The 14,124-nt window shown below is 44.4% G+C and overlaps 1 protein-coding gene across 8 annotated transcripts in view; it reads right to left on the reverse strand.

Moving 5' to 3' along the window:
- The window catches only part of DENND5B (DENN domain containing 5B), a 105,662-nt gene that overhangs the window by 63,490 nt on the left and 28,048 nt on the right, over positions 1-14,124 (reverse strand). The gene's annotated exons all lie outside the window — the stretch shown is intronic.

Below are 14,124 nucleotides of genomic sequence, written 5' to 3' on the forward strand. Positions count from 1 at the left end.
TGGTGATTCACTCCCTAGGTGTAAATTCAGAGTAGTTCTGCTACAACCTCCTACTTGAGCTGTTAATCCAGACATCAGTGTAGAGGACACAGATAGTTCTGCCAAGGCCAGATTTTTTTGGAAGGTAAACCTCAGCAGAGGGCACAGAAATTCCTTCAACAGAGATTTTTAGATGTGAATTTGTACTTCAGGATAATTTTTTCTTTTCTTTAGGAGGCACCTGAAGATAGCCTACATTCAAATCTGCAGGATGATGTTTTTCCACCCCATGTGTCTGAAGTTATTTCGTTCTAATTTTGAGCTCTTTGAGCTAAAAAGTTGCCTAAGTATTAAATTAAAGGAAACAAAACAATTGTCAAAAGTAGAGATGCCTCTTGCTAATGGCCCATATCCACACTACCTTTACAAGTCTCTCTGCCAGGCTGTCCCTTCAGCTCTCCCCTAGAGATTTTAATTCAAAGCGAATTTGGCACTGAGCTTCCGCAGAGGTAGCCACCACCTCTGCAACGGAAGGAATGAAAAGGAACAACCTGTGAAACAATGTATAATCAGATGCTCTAGGACAGGTTCTGCTTCGATGCCCATTTCAGCACTTTGACCATTTATTATCATCAATCACGTGGCTAAACAGTCACAGATGTAAAAACTCCTGCACAGGAAGTCAAATTGACAACAATGATACAAATACAGAGCTATGGATGCTCACCTGTGTTGTACACCCTAATTCTTTACACAAACACAATGTGATGAAACACTGTTAATGCCACAAACTAATTACACCTGGAAAAGATGCCAAATTAAAAAAAAATCAGATTTAATAAACAGGTATTCAAGGCATGGTTCTCCTACACAATTACCTTGGAGTCTGTCTCCAAAGGCTGAAGGCATTAGCAGCCAATAGTGGAGCAGGTATAAAATCAGACCTGGACCTATAAATACAGGGAATTATTTATGCTTTGGCACTTTATTTTCTCAAGTTCTTCCACATCTTGATTTCTCAAGAAATCAAGATGTGGAATTCAGTCATACTGTTCATACTGCCTTTACAAGTATGGGCTCCCAATTTAGGGAAAACATTCCCCAGAGATCCTTGGCTTATCCTGTCCACATCCAAGTGGCCTATTTTCTTTTCTGTTGCATGTTTCTATTCAAATCTGCTGTATTTTTTGGCCACTTGATATGGAATGAATGAGCATTTTTACTAATAACAAAACAATCTGAGCAACAATTAAAAGTTCATTTAAACTGAAGTTTCATATGTCATTATTCTTAAACTGCCTGCTAAGTTTTTGTTTATGAGCAATGTACCTAACCACATGAGACTGAGGAGTCTGAAATGCAGCTCCCAGTTCCCAAAAGAACATTAATGATGGCAGAGTGATAAATGTTCAAGCAGGAATAAGAGACAAGCATGAGTCCTTAAACACAGCGGGATGCTAAAGGCGGTCCAGCAAGGGGATCCCTGGCTTGGGAGCAACAGGCACCTGACTGCTGCAGTCTTGGGCTGAACCACGAAGAAAATGGAGGCATTTTAGATGCCATCACATTGCCTGTGAAGTTTGAATAGCTTCCCATGCACTGCAATGCCCCTTTCCCACTCCTTGCTCCATGCATTCACCTCCCTCCACGGATAGAACCCAGGATGAGGTGCCCAGTCAGGCTTTTGCACAGCAAATCTTTGATGCTTGTGCTTTCCACTTATTTACAGGGACAGTCTGGCTTCAAATGCATCTAATTTCTGTATTAGAATATGACATTACATTCTCAGACTGGTTTTGGAAATAGTCTCACCAATATAATTTCTGAATCCAATCTTAAAACAGCTTTTGTTCCCTACTCCACTGTGACAGAAGTAGTACCAGAGTCTTGTCTCACGATCTGCTTTGTTAGAGTTGGTATTTCTGGAGAAAAGGAAAAAACCCGCCAAAACCCACAGACAAGTAGAACCTGTCATCCTAAAAATCCCTGTACTACCACTGTTTATGTTTGTGTGAAACAATGCAGGAAAGAAAGGGGAGTTTTTCAGTAAATTTTGCTTTGGGGCTTTTTAAAGACAGGAACAAACAGCTTTATTTTTATAATTCCAGTCATTCAGTTACCTTTTAAACCAGGCTGTAGTAAGTTTGGGTTTTTTTAAAACCACTCTGCAATGCACATACTATCATGTACCCATTTTATCCTCCACTCATCAGGATGGCAAGTTTCAGGTGTTTTGTTACTTGAAGTCAGAAGCAGTTTCACTAAAGCTGCATTTATTTAACATCCCCTGCCATCCTAATTAAGCTCAGCTTGGCAAATCAGTACAATTTGGCCTGTATCATTTTCAGTGCTAAACAACTTTGACATCAACCGAGCATGAAGATGTCCACACTGCAGCTTGAATATCCAGCTAAACAACCCAGGGGTTTTGCTTTCTTTTTATCCACCTCACACAAGAAGCTCAAGGTCTCAGTTCTCTGGACTCAGAAATGTTACACTGGGATTTCTCCAGATAAAGGAAGCCTGTCCCTGCTGATGTTGCCAAGAACGTGCTTGATGTGCTGAGGCACACAGAGCATGCAAGGAGCCTATGGCTGGTTTTCACTCAGCACTGCCCACATGCTGCTGGCACCAGAAGGAAGCTATCCCCGGTTTCTCAGAAAGATCCTTCTTCTTCCAACAGCACAGTGCATAACCCAACACTGGCACTCAAGAGGGATATTTAAATAACCCCGAGAGGGGACAGCCTCTTTCAGTCCTTCAAAGAGCTGGCCCACACCTGTGAGATTCACAGCTGGTTGTCCTAGCGGGGCAAAAGGAGGATGTAGAAAGGGTGGGCCCAGAAGTGGCTCCCCACTGTCGTGAGTTACTACTTTGGCACACCCTTTACAAGCACAGGGTTACAAGAAGGCAACTGTCACCTGCCAAAGGCTGCAGCTTTATGAAAACTTAGTTCATATGTGGTCTTGATGAGAAAAGGGTCAGGCAAAGAAAGAGCTTTGCTTCTTGCAGCCAACAAAGCTCTTTCATTGGCATAAAGTAGAAGCACTCCCTTGTGCAGCGCAAACTTTTTTTTAGGCGTTTTGAGCAACTGCTGTATAAGCTGCTGCCAATAAGGAATTGTCCTTATGACAGTCTCCAAGAGCCAGTCTTCCACCAATTTTCAACAAATGAATCCTTTTAGAAGAAAACACAAAAACCCTTCCGCACTCTGAAAAGTCACAAGAACCCTCAGGCAAGGCTTGAAGTTCCCAGAGCTTCTGGATGGAGAAGGGTGGCAAGCAGGAATGGAGCTGCAGAGGGACAAGGATGTGCTGCTCACACAGCCATATTCATCCTTAAAAGCTGGTACTTCCACTGAAGAGCTACCTGAAAACCATTCCAATTTGCAGAGTGCTCTCAGCTGCTTCAACCCAACTGTACCACAGAAACTGGAGCTCAGCATATTGCTGCAAATGCTTTGAAAGTGGGCAAAGCTGTCACCAAGGGACCGGGGCATTTATACACACCATGCTGCATGATGCAGTTATTGCTAGCTTTGGGGGGGAAAAAATGGAGTTTTGTCAACTAGAAGTGTTAGAACATTGTTAAAGGGAATAACACCATCTTGAAAGAAAGACCAGTTGTAACTGATCACAAACTAACTCCACATTTCTACAGGTGTTAGACAACAGCAGCTTCATTTACAATCTGAAGAATGCCAGTGAGTTTACAGAAGGGATTAAGTGCATCAGTGCACAATAATTGTGCATGTAAGCCACGTGAAGAATATTCTTTATGCCTGTGTAAACCTTAAGTAAATCTTTACTAGTTAGATTAGTTAGATACAGCTTTAGGTTTTATTCATTGCAGCAGAGTTCCATTTCTGACAAAGCATAAACCCCCAGATTTATGCTTTATCACTCCTGCCAATTTGGTGGCCAGTTTCCAAGTTTACTGAAAATACAGAAAGCTGACACCAGGACCAAACCACCAGGTCACTCTAAAATTTCAGGATTCAAATGCAAAGGCTTGGACAAACATGAATTTCTGTATCCCAACTAGATTCCAGGTGGAAAACTCAAAGCATAGCATCATTTCTACCATGCCTCTAGACTTGTTTCAGATCCCTACAAAGACTGCCAGAAACAAAATCTTTTGCCTTCCCTTAACGCCTTGGGGAGCATTACATACCAAATCATCTGAGGAAAGAAGGATGTCACTTGAAAAGACCCGAAAAGCAATTGTCTCTGGGTACAGCTCACAAATCCCCTCAGATCCTTTCTTCCCTTGCCCCACTGGTCCCCACAGACATCTGGAAATGAAGGACATTCTGCAAGTGCAGTCCTGACCCTTGTGCCTCAAAAACATTGCTTCACAAGGCTCTACCAGATTTTCTCTCAGGTGTATTTTGGGGTTGCTTGCTCTCCTAACAATCCAGCTTTAAACCCCAGGATAGACCTTCCACCGCCATCAACAGGAACTCTTAAAGAACACAGAAAAGTGCAAAAAGCTCTATATCTTACAAATTTCCTCTTTGTCAAAGCCCAGCAATGAAAACCAGTGTCTCATCCCTTCTCCTCTCACATCTCTACAGCCGCTCCAGTGAAAATCCCTCTATCAGTAGATACACATTTAAGAATGGCATATGTTTCAGGAATGGTTTTAGACCCTAAAGGTAAAACGATTCAAGAGAGCCATAGAAGGGAACAGGGAGCAATTCCTGGCCTGAAACCAGGCTGAAGAGAACCAGTGGGACTCAGAAAGAGGACAAATGCACAGGAAGGAGAGTAAAAAATTGAAGTCCACTTTCCACCGAAGTGCATGCCTTACCTCTTATTCAGTGCCCTGTTAGTAGAGATGAAAGCAGCAGAGAACAGAGATCTAAATAAACCTAAAATTACTTGGCATTTAAGCAAATGTTACCTCTTCACCACTAATCCACTAATCTTTGGGTGCCTGGATCCCAGGTTGATTGGCATGCTAAAAATACATAGGTAGAAGGCACGCAATCGCCGCTCTAATTTTTATATAAGCATGAGCTGCCACCAACTACAGATCTACTTGAGAACCAAGGCTTTCAGAGCGACCCCAAACAGACACCAGAAGCCTCCTGGCCATTGCACACAGCTCCTGTTATTTCTGCATGAGATATGTTACAGCATTTTACACCTTCCTTTGGCATAAAGAGGAATTTTATGGAGTTAAATAAAATGCTTCACCTAATGAGGCAAACCACACCATGCTGTTTTGGAGCCCCAGTAGCTGTTACAACATTACGCATTAGAAACGGAGCATTTCACACTGAGCAGATCAGGGCTGGATTAGGCACGGTCCATAGCTGAACACACTTTAGTACCTATGTTTCTGTGAGTGTACAAAGGTCTAATAAATGCAAGGAAGTACATGCAAAAAAGAGAGAGAACTATCACAATGTACGGGTGTAGCAACACAACGGAAAATAGCGGTGTCTGGTTGCAAAAAAACAAGAGCATTGTCATTGTGCTTTGAAAAAGTTGCTATTCCATCAAATCAAGGCAGAAGAGAGTAATTTTGGGTGCTTAAGGATGGGTTTCAGTAGTCTCCACTCAACATTTCCTATAAAACATGAGCCCACTAACTCAAGATCATCATTCTGTGTAAGAAGGAACACACGTGCAGTGTATTCACAACCACAGGCAGTGCACGCTCCCTCTCCCCCGAAGAGGGGACTGGCAGGAACACTCTGCTCCAGGATAAAAGCTGCCCCTGCACCTGGGGCTCTTCCACAAAAAGGCCTGAGCACCAACAGAGACAGCCCTCAAACCTGGACACCAGCTGGCTCCTAATTCTGCACAGCGACGCGGCAGCATCAGGAGTTCCTGCACTGCCCCTGTGGGATTAAAACTCCCATCTCAAATCAGGCAGGACACACACGTGGCAGATTAAAGAGACGCAGGCATTTGCATACCTCTCCAGGGTTTGACAGGTTTGCAGTGATTTATTCTGCAACCCGCAGAATACACCACGAGCATCCCTGATGGATGCCTCCTCAATGCAAAGGTGAACAGGCCTGTGTGCATTGCATTAAATATTTACATTATGGAAGCTTTTTTTTTTTTAATATTTAGATAGGAAGCACAGGCACAAAAAAAGACCCAAACTAAAAAAGTATTTGTGACAACAAATGATACAGTTACAAAGATGCTAGCAATAAGCTAAGCAGGGGATAGCTGAGCCCAAGTATTATTGGATATTTGCTAAAATAAACTCTGTAGTTTTACTATCAGGATGAAAAAATACTTTCTTGTTAAGGACTGTAAGAAGACTCACTAATATTAGATCAGCACAGACTATAATGAATATTTTAAGGGCTTCACACGTATAGAGGCAATCAGTCCAATGGGGCTGGTCTCCAAGTTGTCACAAGAAGGGGAGGTGCATGTGGGGAACAGAATTCCCCTTTGAAATGCAAACCACTCTGTATGTATGAGATTAAAGGAATCTGAGCACTCACATACATCCTACAGCTGCAAATTCAAGGGTCATGAAAGAATTTCAGAACATTCAAACTTCTAGCCAAACTTACTTGTGAGCCAAAACAACGCTTCTAAAACATGCTTTTTTGCCTCTGAAAAAGGCTGCTTGCTAAAGTAGGACTACACCCCAGGCTTTGAATTCAGCAAGTTTTAGTCTCTGTTTGTACTGATATGACAGCCTGAATGTGACTTATTTTAATGCAGAAATATCAAACTTCAACCTGAATCTTTATTTTGCAGCATCAGAGTATCCATTTATAAACAGCCTGAGGAACTGTCTGTTCTGGTGGTGCTTCTGGTTAACCCCTTCCCAAATTACTGCCTCCCTAAAGAAACATCCTTCTGCCACCCATCCCAGAGATCTAAACTATTTGCTGTGTTTAGCCAGAGATCTTCCTCGCTTCCTTTCTTACGCTGCTGCTTCCCAACAAAGCTGCTTTAGGCTGCAGGTTAAGCAGCGAGCCCTGCTCCATTCAGGTCAGGAACACTTGGATTCTACAGCGAAGGGGGAAGATGTAACAATCCTGCGCTAAAGGCACTGATCCACATCACCTTCCCACTCTTCCCACTGCTTTCTCCCTGCCCAAAGAGTTGATGGATTTTGATGCAGCCCGCAGGAGGAGATCCTGAGCAGGTGAGTTAATGGCAGCAAAACCTAAGCCCCACACAGCTACAGCTCCCTTTCCAGGTAAGATCAAAGTGCAATTGCCTCACCCAAATGATAACACACCGACTCACATGACCCTGCAATAGTCATGCAGGTGCTTTGGACTGAGTCAGTCCAAACAGTCTGACAGAGGGTTGCACTTTTCTAGACAAACAACAACATTGCTGCATCTCCCTGAACAGTCAGAGCATGTCAAAGAAGCCATGAAAACAATATTGTCTAAAGTAACTGATGTGTCCTAGGTCTTTATCTTCTGCTTTGAAAAGGCATTTAACTGCAACCTTGTGTTAACCTCGTGTAGAAGCAAAAGCACTGACTTCTACTCTAGCCCAAAGTCACTTTTGCCCTGTCCTTAACCCTTCTTCTACTTAATACTTTGGAAATCGTGCTCTTTCAAGAAAGATCGTAGTTCAGTAAGGAAACGGCAGTACTGTGTATTCCAAACAAAAAGTAACACAAAGCTTTACAAAGATCCTCAAGGGAAAACAAAACTCCAAAGTCAGATCGTGAACTTGGAAATTGCTGTACCTCCGGACATTTCAAGTCCAAGCTGCCCCTTCCTTCAAATCCCTGGGCTATGCAAACTGGGCACATACAAAACTTGAAACCACACGTGGTCTAAGACAGAGAAAGAAGCTGCACCAGCTCAAATTTACTGTGAGAGTGATGAGACACTGGAACAGGCTGCCCAGAGAAGTTGTGGATGCCCTGTTCCTGGAAGTGTTCAAGGCCAGGCTGGATGGAGCTCTGAGCAACCTGTTCTAATGAAAGGTGTCGGCGTCCCTGCCCATGGTAGATAATCTTTAAGGACCCTTCCAAACCATTCTATCATTCCATGAATTTTCCTGAAGGGCTCTTCTACTTGAAGATGAAGAATTAATTCCCTGACAGGAACAGATCTGCCCTTCCCACAGGATGCCCTGAGGCAGAAGAGGCAGAAAGCACAACACTGAAATCCGGACAGGAAGGGAGCCCTGGACGTAATGAGCAATCAGGAGAGTGTAGGCAAGCAAGCAGGACCTCTGACCTCAGCACTGACCATCACAGGGAGCATCAAATCCCTTCCACATCTGTCAGAGACACGGGTTAAGTTCAAACAGATTTGCAGAGTTTTGCCACTCTCTCCTGAAACCCAGTTTGTCATCACCAATGTAGGAGTGAAATTGTTCCAGCATCCCTTTAGCTGCCATCTGTGCTCCCGCACGGAGGGGGCCCAAACTTGTCAAATGCCCCAAATTAATAGAAAAACACCTCTTACATTAGAAATGGCAAGAGATGGCAATTTCAGGATAACAGCCTGAAGCCACTAGCCATCAGCAGAGAACACTGCCTATCATTAGGCACGAAAAACAGGTCCCTGCAGAATCCAAGCAAAACAACTGCATTGGGGAAAGCAATTTTTGAATATCCACAGACTAACAAAGAGACTCTGAAACTCAAAACGGTAAGTTGTTTAGGAAAAAAATACCAATCTTGAAGGACAGAATATAAAAAGGGGCTTTGGGTTATACCAAATCTAGTTTCTGTTACTGACCCTACCTCATTTAAACAGCACAGCCCTCACACAAGCTAGGATGCTCTCAGCCAAGACTAGCAAAACCAAACAAAACAAAACACACCAACACCCCAAACCCTACCAGAATTGTAGAGGTTCATACATGTTTTCCATCCATTTCAGTGACTGTTTGAGGATGTGCATTGGAGGCTCCTTCCAAAGCCCATCCAGTTCTGTTAGTACCCAGCTGGGTGGCAGCTTTTCAGAAAACTGGTGGTCTTTTTGTTTAGCTGGGGTTTTTTTAACCTTTTGCTTTCACTTAAGAATATGCCACAAACCACTGCACCTTCCTCTAGGAAAATGGTGCTCCAGAAGGCACTGCTGGTAGCTGATACTCTTCTGCCTAATGAATAATATCACACCCACTAAATGTTCCAGGCCATCAGACACTGCCAAGGGAGACCATATCATATATCAGTAAGCACAAAGCAAGGCTGGGCCTTTGATTCCCTTTTCTTCACTGAGACCTGAAGGAGTTTCTTCTGTGATGAAAGCATTCAAAAAGCTGCTCTGTTCCTGTGTCTCAGTTCACTCATCTCAGACAGGTTTGCTGCTAAAGACTTTTCCCTAGGAAGGAGGATTTCTTATGTTGCATAGCTTATAATTAACTGGGGCACTCCAGACCAGAAGGTCTGCTTGCTCCCCCTAAATGAGCTTCCAAAACAACAAAAACACACTTAGCATGTGGCAGGGATGCGGTTCAAAAGTTCACTTGGGCTTAGCTTTGTACAAGAAAACAGTTTTGACACGTAAATTTAGGCAGACTCGTATTTAGCAGAGGTTTAGGAAGCCTAGGAGGCACTCAGAGCAGAGCTGTGCCTGCTGTGGATAATACACAAGCCCATTTCAGGTTGTTCCCAAGGAATTCTCATAGCTGCAGTCAGGGATGGGATGACTAACACTGAGCACATACACACAGAGTCACAGAGGAAGCTGAAGAATTTCAGCTATAGAATCATCCAAAATACGTACCTGTAAAATCAGGGGGATCAGGATTGAGTGTATTAGAATAGCCAGAGCAGAAGGGACCTCTGGAGCTTTTCTGGTCTATGCCCCTATTTAAAGCAGGGCTGACTTCAAAGCCAAAACATGGTGCTCAGGTGCAAGACAAAAATAATCTTTGAGATGCAAAACTACAAAGACAATTCAATAGCTGTAAGGAGGGGAGTAGCAAAGTAAGACATCAATATGTCAGCATCTTTGGAGCAAACAGTGTAAGGCAGGTTCTCTGACTTAATGCTTGCAGTGCAAACCAGGAGGCACTTGTGAACCTGCAAGGTAAATGCCAGGCAGGAAAACAGTCTGTGAGGCCCTTGAGCTATGGATCAGCCCTTGCCAAGCCTCTGGGCTTCTCTTCAAAATATTTCTACCTCCTAGTCCCCATGTTGTTTAGTACTAACACATCTATTAAGGTATAGCACAACAATAGCAGCAGCATCACTAACATCATCTGCTGGCTGGAGACCGCACACCAAACTCATTTCATTGTCTGCCACCTTGCTTTTCCAGGGAAGGAAAGCCCAGCATGCTCAAAGGCATCATTTGTATCTCCTGATACTACAGCTCTGCGGACACTGCACCTTCTCCTGGCTTTTTTATCTAACGCCACATACAGCAAATCATGCGGATTTCTCACTGGGCAGCCACTGTTTTTGGCAGTTTGCTGCTTGCTGTGAAAGCCCATGAAAAATACTCTGCACAGTTTCAGTGCCTTTCCTACCACAGCTGCATCCCAAGCAGGACTTAGGGTAATCCCTCCCAAAGAGCCCTGTTGCTTTTGCCTTGCCACAGAGCAGCCTGCTGCAGCCCCTCTGACATTGGTTTAATGCTGATTAGTCCCGACAAAATTCTGGCTCAGGCTTCCTGCCAGGCGAGGGAATGAACAAAATTGGTTTGTGCACAGACCAGACGACAGCTGCAGTCACTCCAGCTCAAATCTGTTGAATAAGGACCCTTTTCTTGTTTACCAAGATGAGGCTAAATTAGCCCAGCGTGAGACAGAAGGGCAGAGCAAATCCTAAGAGCCAGCGATGCCAACCTGGCTCTGAAGGTGTGAGATGAAACTTGGTCAGGCCCCATCGCTTGGGCTCAAGGAAGCCACAGGGGAGGTGTATTGCTTTGTGTTAAGCAAACCCCCAACCCAGGGCAGAGCTGGAGTTTTAAAAAGAAAGTATTTTGTGGGAAGATTACAAGCGGAATGCCCCCAGATTTTTTTCAGAACCAGAAGAGACAGTCAGTGCATGCCCTCTTGGAGCATATTTTTCCCCATCTCTGTTTCCTCCAGCCCTAAGAGAAAAGCTTCCAGCATTCATAAACCCCGCTATCCTCCAACTGCCCTTGTTTCTAAAATGCAGAGGGGTATCCTGGTAGGAAGGCTTCCTGCTGAGGAGTGATCTATTGATTTGAGCTGGGGTATCACCTGTTTGCAGAACTGCACACAGATCTCTTGACATAAATTACAGAATCCAGCACCTTCCTCGAGGCAGCTCATGCACGGAGGCAAAAGCTGCATGTCAACTGCTTGCACAAACTTACTGTCAGCAAGGCTGGTATTACTCAGACTTCCACAAAATTGATTAAATGGAAAAGTAACACCGCTCGGCTTTCTGGTCTTTGAAAAGTCTTTAAACCCGTATCCAAAACTAGATACAGCACCATAGGATTTTCCTTCTATATTTAAGAAAAGCCTGGCTTTTGGCAATTGCAAGGTTGGCTGCTCACGGATCGGGTGTTTATGGATTTGTTAAGTAACTCCTGCTTTGGCCTGGGCACCTCATCTCTGCAGGATGATGCTTCCCATCACATTTCCTCCCTCAGCCACCAGAAACACGGCTCCTGCCAGTATCAGCTACGACTGAGGCACCACTTTCCCAGGTTTCCAGTCCCTGCATAGCCTGATCCAGCAAGCAAAAAAGCTTCAAGTGTTTTACAAGCAGCCTCACAAAAGGCAGCTACAGCTTTGTGATGGTTTTGGCTGGGGCAGAGTTAATTTTCCTCACAGTAGTGAGCTATGAGGCTTGGATTTGTCTTCTCAAGTCACCGTTATTCGTGCTGGAGCCCTGCTGTCCTGGGGAAGGCTGAACACCTGCCTGCCCATGGCAAGCAGCAAATGAATTCCCTGGTTTTTGGCTTTGCTTGCACAGGCTGTTTTTAGTTTACCCATTAAACTGTCCATCTCAACCCTCATTTTCTCATTTCTACTCTTCCAATTCTCTCCCCCATCCCACCAGGGGAAAGTGAGCCAGCAGCTGCGTGGGGCTGATTGCTGGCTGGGGCTAAACCATGATAAACTTCTTTCTAAGGGACTGCTCTAACACCGAATAAGAGGTAGAACACATGCCTTCAGGCATGAAAAATGAGTTCAATTTTTTACTTGCTCGAGTGAGGAGAGACTGCACCTAAATTTCCCACTCCTGCTTCCCAAAAGAGGCCATATCAACAAAAAATGGCTTGCTGCACAACAAAAGAAATGCACCATTAGTACATTGAAAGCAGACATGCAAACTTTTACAGCCATTACCCAGCTGTATTTTCAGTTAGTCTGTGAATACATTTGGGGTCTGCTCCCAGCCCAGCTTCACGTGCACTGGGATCCTCCTAACCAGCCCTCATTTAACAGAAAGCTCTGTGTGGTATCTCTCAAGTGGTGTCTCTAACCATCAAAGGAGATCCCAGCAACTAAAGAAAGATACTCCTCATTTTAGGTTTACTTCATATGTCACCTACAACACCCCAAAAAAGCAATATGCCAACCTTTTGTTAAAAAACCCCAACCCAACACAAAATAACAAAAAAAGTGGTGGAGTCCACAGGAGCCTTGCATTTAAAGCTGTTTGGGGAACTGTGCAGATGGAGTTGGCCATGCAGAAAGCAGCCTCAGGTCACAATCTGAACACCTTTCTTTCATTATCAGCTGATCAATAGCTTTTACACAGAGGGAAAAGCAAAAGCCACTCCTATTGACAACGTTGGGAAAAAAAAAAAAAGGAAACTTTCTTAAAAGACAAAAATGGACACACAGAAGGGGAGGGGAGGTACAAAGCGAAATTTTATATGTCTATATATTGACAAGACAGAAGTGTTACTAATTTTAAATTCAGAATTTATTTGTGCAGTTAACAGTCTTTCTGAAGTTCCCCATTTTACCTCCAAGACTTGCTGTGCTTGCATAAATATAATTGTATCAAAGACTGAAGAAGATTTTAAGCATCTGAAGATGAGCACCAATAAACCCCCGGTTTCTGGAACAGTAGTTTCACTTCCCTGAAAGCGGCAGACAGGGCAGAAAGGTCTCTTAGCAGTCAGCAACCGTCAATAAACAGTTCAGTAAATTTACCATGGCAGAGTTATTTACTGCACCAGTGCTGGGAAGTCACTTCTGCTAAAAACACTGTTACAGATGAAGCTTAGCAGAAATCTCAGACCAGCACAGGACAAGCAGTGCATTCATCGACCCATCACCCCCCAGACAACAGGCACTCAGTGAGTTTGTGGTAATCCCCTTGTTACACTATTCCCCGTGACCAAATTGCACAAATTACCTTTGAATGGACCATCACCTGGAGTGACTGATTAGAGCCTTTGCTGGTCTTGAGTGAAACCTCAAAGCACGCAAGGTGCATTGACCGCTGTTACACCTCACACAGGTTCAGAAGATTTGATGTGGAAGGCTCTAGAGATTTGCCATCAGCCCTTTAGGACATAATGCTTAGCCAGGTGCCAGCATAGGGTCCGGTTCTTGGGGAGATGGGTTAGAGGGATACAAGGATCACCAAAGCAGGGAGGTATAGTTAGCTGTTTGGCTAAGCAGAAGATGTCCACCAGAGCTCAGCTCTGGATTTCCTTTCATCCCTGTTCACCTATTTTTCTCAACATTGCAACTGTATTGTCTGCATTTCAACCTCGTGATTTACTTAATAAAATAAATTTCAAACAAAATATCTTCGATGCTGACCTCAAGCTGCTGCCCATTAGAAAAGGTGAAGTGCTGGACAGAAGATACCGTCTTTCTTTGGGGTGGCTATCCCAGAAATGCCAGCACCAGGGCACCATCACACACTGTATGAAACTCTCCATCCTCTGGGTGTTATGGAGAAACCAGCACAGCCCAGAGGGGGCTGCCCCCAGGCTGTGCGAGGCAGGACACAGCCAGGCTGGCACCCTGGCAGCCACAGGGCAGGAGGTGAGAGACCCCCAACCCCAGTGCCAGGTAATAACACAGGCCAGAGCCAAGGCTGACTCAGAGAGCAGAGTCCACAACCAAAAGCAGCCAGTGCATCACACCTGATTGCCAGGCAGGTGTCTATTGCTACAGCCTGCTGCTCGGCTGCATTCCCTCCCAATACCCCAACAGCTGGCTGCTGTTCCTGACCCCACGGCCCCAGGGTGCTCCTGACACATTACCATTGATACAAGAGCATGGATTA

The sequence above is a fragment of the Hirundo rustica genome, chromosome 4 (assembly GCF_015227805.2).
Source record: "Hirundo rustica isolate bHirRus1 chromosome 4, bHirRus1.pri.v3, whole genome shotgun sequence".
NCBI lineage: Eukaryota > Metazoa > Chordata > Aves > Passeriformes > Hirundinidae > Hirundo > Hirundo rustica.